We start from the raw sequence: 8,183 nt of genomic DNA, 5'->3' as shown, positions 1-8,183 counted from the left end.
AGGATGACGTTGTGCCCTTTGCAGAGCCTCTGATGTAGAAAAACGTCCGAGACACAGGAAAATGAAGAGACCACAGCTATAGGCGTTCTTCTTCCGAGGCACTTCTTCCTCTTTTATCTCCTGCAAGAAGAATGCGTAGGGCCTCCGGGGAGATTCGGCCGTTGGCAAAGTTTATTACTGCCGTCTGAGAGTCACTGACTATCACGGTTGCGTCATTCTCAGCTACTGCGAGAGCTATGGCTACTTCTTCCTTCTGGTGCGTGTCATCGCGCACGTCTTACACTGTTTCTCGCTATCGATTACGGCTGCCGTAAACCTCCGTCTGCGAATGTATCGAGCCGCGTCCACTAAGACTGCGTCCTTGTCGCTGCCGAATTTCTTCTGTATCTGCGTCGCTCTATTCTCTCGTCTGTCCTCATTGTGTTCTCGGTGCATGTTCTTTGGTATGGGGGGTATTACCATTGTTTCCTTCGTCTCTCTCGCGATGTCCACCTTGACACCGTGCTGTGTATGGTAACGTATGTCTAGTCTCTTTAGGATGTGTCTGCTTGCTCTAGTCTTAGAGAGGCGTTCATATTGTGCCGTGCATTGCACTTCAATGAGCTCGTGCATTGCACTTCAATGAACTAGCCCTATGGCTAGTTTGTATATTTTCCGAGTGAGGCATTCTAGTTTGATCTTTTCTGCGACCTGCCATATCAAGTACGGCGCTACATCTACTATTCTACTTATTACGAAGGCCTGTAGTAACCTGTTCGTGTTTTCCTCTCTCATCCCGCTATGTTTGTTTGCTATCCTTCTGATTCGCCTCATGATTTGTGCCACAGTTCCCGCAAGTCTTCTGAGGGTTTCTCCATTGTTGCCCTTGGCTTTGATGAGGAGCCTCAATATCCTGATCCTGTCGACCTTGGGTATGGGTTTCCCATCGGCCGTCTTTAACTGTATCTCATGTCCATAAGTGACATCTTCCCTGTAGTTGCCTGGTTTGCGACTTCTGCGAGTCGGTCTGTACAGCAAGAGCACCGATTTCTCTGCCGAGCAGGTTAACCCTGTCCCGTCTAGGTATCGTTCGATTGTTTCGACCGCTGTTTGAAGCGTTTGTTCGAGTTGCCCGTCACTTCCGTTTCTCTCCCATAGGGTGATATCGTCTGCGTATAAGGTATTATTGAGTCGCTCGATTTCTTGTAGTTTGGCTGGCTGCCCGGGTAGCGCCAGAGTGAATAGCATCGGCGATAATACCGAGCCCTGTGGCGTACCTGCGCTGCCTATCTCGATCACCTCCGAAACTAGGTCCGCTATCGTGATCTTTTGCCTTTCTGCCCGTTAGGTAATTGCGTACGTAATCGTACGTCCGTTTTCCCAGTTCTAGTTCTCCTACTCTATCTAGTATCGTTGCATGTGTTACGTTATTGAAGGCCTTCTTTAGGTCCAACCCGAGAATTGCCTTTGTCGATCTGCCCGAATCTTCTATGATCTGATGTTTTAGTCGTAACAGAGCGTCCTGCGCTGAGAGCTTTCTCCTGAATCCTATCAGCGTGTGTGGGAGCACGTCCCAGTCCTCGAGGTAGGTGGTTATCCTCGCTAGGACCACGTGCTCCATGAGTTTCCCCACCCAAGAAGTGAGAGATATGGGTCTCAAGTTCTCAATCTGGAGTCGCTTGCCCGGTTGAGGTATTAACCCGATTTGTGCCGTCTTCCACTGTTGCGGAAACTGCCCTGCCTTCAAGCATTAGTTAATGTATTATGTTAACTTAGTTATAGACACATCGTCCAAGTTTCTTAGCGTTTTATTCGTTACCCCGTCTAGTCCGGGTGCCGAACTTGGTATTGTGTTTCTGTAGGGCTGCCCTGACCTCTGACTCGCAGATTTTGTTGGGTAATTCCTCATTTTCCTGCCCTGTGTACTCAGGGTGTGTGACGGGCATTGCTTGCGAGATGTATCTTTTCTCAATTTCCTTGAGGAAGTCCTGCTCTGTCCCTCGGTCGCTTGTATTAGCCGATTTATATTTTGCCTATGTGCCGACTTGGTCCCGTCCGGGTCTAACATATATCGAAGGATGTTCCACGTTTTTGCCATTCCTATGTGACTGTCCATGTCGTTGCATGTTTTCTCCCACATTTGTCTACGTAGCTGCTGGGCGTACTGTTATATGTCCATGTTCAATTTGGCTTTCTTTCTACGAAGCCGCCATTTGTGTTTTTGTTTCCATCTCTATTGCAACCCTGCCTTAGCTTCCCACATGTGTAGAAGCTTACAGTCTACGTTCTCTAAATGCGCCTCTGGTGGAACCGTTTTCTTGGCTGCCGCCACATCTCCCTTTAGTTTTTCGGTCCATTCCTCAATACCTTGTGTCGTGTCGTCGGCCTACTCCCTTATTTTCCTGAATTTGTCCCAGTCGACAAATTTAAGTTGTCCAGACTTTGTCTTGCGCGGTCCTGCCCTTAATGTTATTTGTAGTATGTTGTGATGGCTCCCAAAGTCGTGTTGCGTATTTGTCCACTGGGTGTCCACCATGTTCTTGGTGAATGTTAAATCTGGCGTAGTACCCGCGCAAACACTCTTACCTATTCTCGTGAGAACAGATGGGTCGGTCACGAGGGTCAGGCCTTCCTACTGCGCGTCTAGCCAGACGTTCCTGCCTTTTTGAGTTTCGATTTTGTAGCCCCATGCCGCGTGTTGGGCGTTAAAATCGCCTCCGATCACTTCCGCTCGGTTGTCCGCCAGGCTAGGGTTTTTTTAATGAGCGTTCCAAATTTATGTTGTCTGCATTTTGGACTGCTATATATATTTGTTACAAAGAGGCTGTCCTTCGTTTTCGGTGTGGGTATGAGTTCTTGAAGAATGTGATCGAGTGACTTAACCTCCGTGTCGTGTTGCACGACCGAGTGATTTCGCTTTACCAACGTCGTTAGCGCCTTCGTCTACACTTTGGCAGTACCAAAGGACTTGTATCGCGAAAGTTTTGCCAACGCGTGCGTTTCCTGAATCATTATAATATCCGAGTTTTCTTTGTATTGAAGGTATTGTTGCAGAATGCATCGTTTTCGATCGTATCCTCTACGATTCGATTGCCTAATCGTGTATCTATTTCGTCTGGCCATGGCGGCGTTACAGGTTTTCCAATCCCTCGGCGGTGTAGGGGGCCTAGTGTACGGCTTGGTGGCTGTCTTAACCGGTCCCCCACTACTTGTTGGCGGTCCCCATATTGCTAGTTTCGCTGCGTAGTCAGCCATAATTTGTTGCACTTGCTGTAGTACCGCCTTTCGTAGCACCTCAGCCTTTGCCTTTATCTTTGCCTCAAGCCTCACTTTCTGTTCGAGTTTAGTTTCAAATTTGGTTTCATTATGTTTGATGCTGGCTTCGATTTTCTGTTCAAGTTCCTCCAGTCTTTCTTGGAGTATCGTGGCTGGCTTGGGTTTCATTACTACGGTTTCAATCGGAGCGTTCTCGATTTTACGTTTAATGGTGTCAGTGCTACGTCTTCTTCCATTGCTGTCTTTTTCCTCCCTTATAACTCGCGAGGTTTCGTCGTTGTGTGACCCTTTCCTGCTCCTCAAACACTCGTTCTCTTCCCTGAGTTTTCTAATTTCATCCATAAGTGCAACATTGCTCTGCCTGATCTGTGCCAATTCTCTCTCTACCGTCTTAACTCTATGTTGAAAAGCAGCCTCTGCCTCCCAAAGCGCCCCGGAAGCCGCGTCCGCCCAACTTACCTGTAAGGGTCCCGCGGCGCTGTTTCCTTTTGGGCTCCGGGACTTTCCTCCCCCATGTGCTCTGGGAGATACGGTATTACTGGTCTTGGGTCTGGATCTTGATCTGGACTGCGATCTCGATCTGGTTCTGTTGTTGGACGTCGAGCGGCCCCTTTCCCTTGCCTGGAAGTCTTCTACTCCGGATGCGTCCCTCGTCCGATGTTCCCACCGTTGTCTCCAGTATTCCCGTCCTGGCCTGTACAGACTCTCAGCTTCCCTTTCGTAGTACATCGCTTCTTCCTCTCATCTGGCTCGTACGGTAACAAGTACGGTAAGAAGTACGGTAGCTTGTATCTGGCATTACATCGGCTATCCGCCGTAGGGTAGTCTTTGCCGCAGAGCGGGCAATTTGCTTCGCACTCGTCAGCCTGCGGCGGGTTCTCCATCCCGCAGCCTCTGCCTATCCTGCTGTTCGGTTTCGGGCCGACATCGGCTCTGTGACCAAGGCGTCCGCACTGGTAGCACACGTCTATTTGCTTCCGGCATAATGAACACTTGACCAGTGCCCTTCCGTATCTCACGTATAGTTTGGGACGTGATGCCCGTCGAAAAGGATGATGACATTCGTGGTGTTACCCATCCTTTTGGCCATGAGGACTGTCGGATTTCTTGGTGTTACTAGCATCTCGACTATTTCTCTAGGAGACACCTCGTGCGTTGCTCCTCTTATCACTCCCTTAGATGTGTCCTCCGGAGCCGACTCGTATGCGTTGGCTCTGAACTCCTTGTCACCCATCCTCAGTCAAGTGATAGTCTTGTATTGTTCGGCGCGCTCTGCCAATGGCGTGCTGATCACTAGAATGTCCTGTTTGTAGTTGGCACACACCGTGTCATCTTCCGATTCCTTCCTGGGGATTCCCGCGGCGTTGGCGACGCGGTAATCTAGACGATTGGTCCCATAGTTGGTGACCTTGAAGCCGTAACGTGGGCGCACTATTGTCGTGTACTCCGCCTTTGGTAAACAAGGCATCCTGCTTGCCGCCATGATTTGTCTTGCTCTCTGTCCCTCGCTCCCCCTGTTATTGAATGCGTTCTGGCTTGAGAAGCACGATGCCTGATCCTTGGTTCCGGGAGATTTTGTCTGCTCATTGGCACATCCTCCTCTCTTCACAAGACGTCAACCTGCTTCGTCCTCATACTCTTCTCTCGTTATATCCTCTCCTTCCACGCTCACCGCTGCCATCTTGCAGTTCTAACCCGAAAAGAGGCGACCTCGCGAGGCTCAAGGCACCAGCTTCGTTGAGACAGGCTTAGCGGCCGTGTCGGCGTGGCGTTATATAAAAGTGGTCGATTTGCCGAAAATAAACGGTCCACCTACTTAAGAATGATATCAGGGTTCTCCGTGGAACTTCCACTTCCTTCTCGATGATAAGGCCCGGTGAATTCTTCAAATGTATGCCGAGAAGCATTAAAAATGCGAGGAGAAAGTTAATATCAACAAGGGACTGAAGCAGGGGGGCCCTTTATCCCCACTGCTGTATATGGTGTACATGGTGAGGATGGAAGTAAGGATATAAGTACTTTATCTCTCATACAAACAGGTGGGTATAGCAATAGAGCAGGAACTTCCAGGTTTGTTTTATTCAGACGACATTGTGTTGCTAGCTAACAAGCAAAGTGATATGCAGCGTCTGGCGTCTGCAGCGTCTGGCGTCTGCAACGTCTGAATATCTGTGGACAACGAAGCGATAAGTTAAGTTTGAAATTTAGCGTCAAAAATTAGGTGTTATGGTATTAAATTAAAACAGTGAACAGTTAGTGACAATACAAGGCCAGAAAATACCTCGAGTAAAAGAATATAAATAACGTGGTGCATGGATAAACGAACGCAATAGATATATGGAAAAACAGGAAAAAACAATAACAGCAAAGGAGAAGAGAAATGCGGCCATAATGAAACACAGAGCGCTTGGGGATACAGTAGGTACGAGGTGCTCCGGGGTATGTGGAAAGGTGTAATGGTTCTAGGACGTAGATTTGGAAATGCAATTGTTTGCTTGAAATCCGGGGTACGATCAGGACTCGATGGCAACTAAAGGTCAGTGGGAGGACTCGCATTGGGCGCTCACAGGAAGACTACAAATGAAGCTGTGCAGGGTGATATGGGCTGGACAGGTTTTGAGGTGAGGGGAGCTCAGAGTAAAATTATTTATGATGAACGACTGAGGAATATGGAAGAAAGTGAATGGGTTGGGAGCGTGTTCAGGTATTTGTACAGAAAGGTAACATTCATTCGCAGTGGAGGAAAAGAACTGGGATCTCACCAACAAATATACGACCTGCATGGTGAGCAAGATGGCAACAAAGAACGTCAAGCGGAAAATCAGAGAGGTCGAGATAATCTCATGGGTGGCGGCGACGGAAACGAAACCTGCTATGAGCAACTACATAAGAGGAAAAAACGAAATCAGGAAAGAAAGAATTTATGATAACTCAAAGTGACGCTCTTTACTTTTTGAAGCGAGATCAGGATGCCTTAGGACACAGGCTTAGAAAGGGAGATACAACAAAAAGAAGAAGCACGTGTTTGCTGCGGCAAAGCTAAGAAAAATTCATTACCTGAACACATAATTAAAGTCCGCCCAACTCTTGGCCAATCCCTCTGAGTGGGTATGCGCCAAACTCATCGAGGTCATCATCAGCATCATCATCATTATAATCGTCAACGCTGCAGCATGTTCTATTAAAATGTGAAGATATCTGTCCAGCGGTCGATTTGGGGACTCCTGGCCTCCATGAAGCCCCTGGGTTCAGCGAGAGCAGGGGGAAAGGAAACATGTTCGCAGTAGAGATTAGTAATGTGCGATAGGAAGATTGGTGGAAGTAGGCAAACCACAAACGACGGAAGCGTACAAAAACAAAGTTCAGAATAGGGGTTCAGAAAGTTTGGATATTGAAATTCATGGAGGGTTTTTTCCTTTTCTTATTTCTTTTTTAACATAAGTAGGAAATTAGGCAGTATAACAACGAGAGCTTGGTGGCTCAACCACCACCCCGTTTCAAAAGGGGACGCCCATAGCATTCATCCATCCATACAACGAAAAACAATCGCGCTAAGTAAGCCACAGGATGTGTATTCTACCGTCAATCTGCATAAAATCGAGAGGTGTTCCCCGACATATGTAACATATAGAAGCTTTCTAATTATTCAGCGAAACATTCGCATCACAATGCGTCGGATGCGACGTGATTTTTCATTGTTGTTGTGGTTCTTCCTATTATTGCATTAATAATATTATCAATAATATTAGTAGTACCAGTAGCAGTAACGCTATTAGCCGCAACAGTGCTAGTAGTAGCAATTATTATTGTTGTAATTTTAGTTTTTATACAGTCATGAAAGTCATTTGTTGCTCTGCCGTAACAGTGGACCATAGGCGACATGGTTGGAGTAGAGGAAAAGAAACGAATGCAACCTTTGAGATCGAGCCACTAGAGCACCGAAACCAATAAATAGCGAAGACAACTTTGCTTTCATTGATTTGGGGGACCTAATGGTACTGTGGCTTCTGCTGCAGAACACGGGCAGCAAAGAAACAGGAATCTTCTACGTTACAAATATTCATGCTTTTTCTATTATCAGCAGATGTAGGCCGAAATGAGAGGGCGACAGCACAGGTTTTATATATATAATAAGCGCAGCAAGTAGTAAATGCGCGCCACATGAGGCTCGCAGACCAATGACCAGTGACTGGGTGGTAGGGCTTGCGCGGAAATTTTTAACGAAAGAGAAAAACAAATGACACAGATATGTAGAAGTATATACTGCAAATTGCTGTGAAATGCTCCTGCATGTTTGTGGCGGTGTTTACTGCTTTTTAGAAAATACTTAGTACTGCAGCTCGCAGCAAACGAAAACAATGTGTCGAATGACTTAAAACAGAGCAAAGCACAATAGCGGCCAGGAATAAAATCCCTTGCCTGTGTATCTGAAATATTAAGCATGGTTTTGAGCCGCGCTAACTTGATGAAACACAAGAACGTAGAAGGAAGATATCCACTAAGCGCTACATCTTCGTGCACTTAAGGCCATGCTCAGTGTAAACCAACTACCCCAACTTTCCGTTCCATTAAACTGAAATCTTAGCTTAGCAGTTAGGCTGCTTTGTATCCCTATTGTTTCTGACTTGAAGAGAGGCGCCTCTTCGATTCCTGGAAACAGGTCTAAGTACGTAGGAATGAACGGCGTGTTCATTTTCCTAGATTTCACGCAGCCTACAGACATCCAGAAAATAAGCCCTGGCGAAATTATATCCAAACCACTAAAAGCAGTTTATTGTGTGATTGCCGGCGTATGCAGCGCTAATTATGGCAGCTTACTGTGCAATTTATTGCTGAAAATGTAAAGTCGAAGAACTTGCCAGTCAAGCTAGTGGGACGTTTTTACTCCTTTCCGCTGGCGTAAGCAAATCAGCTGCACCCATGTTAAG

This window comes from Dermacentor andersoni, chromosome 2 (genome assembly GCF_023375885.2).
Source record: "Dermacentor andersoni chromosome 2, qqDerAnde1_hic_scaffold, whole genome shotgun sequence".
NCBI lineage: Eukaryota > Metazoa > Arthropoda > Arachnida > Ixodida > Ixodidae > Dermacentor > Dermacentor andersoni.
Note: the sequence above shows the minus strand (reverse complement) of the source record.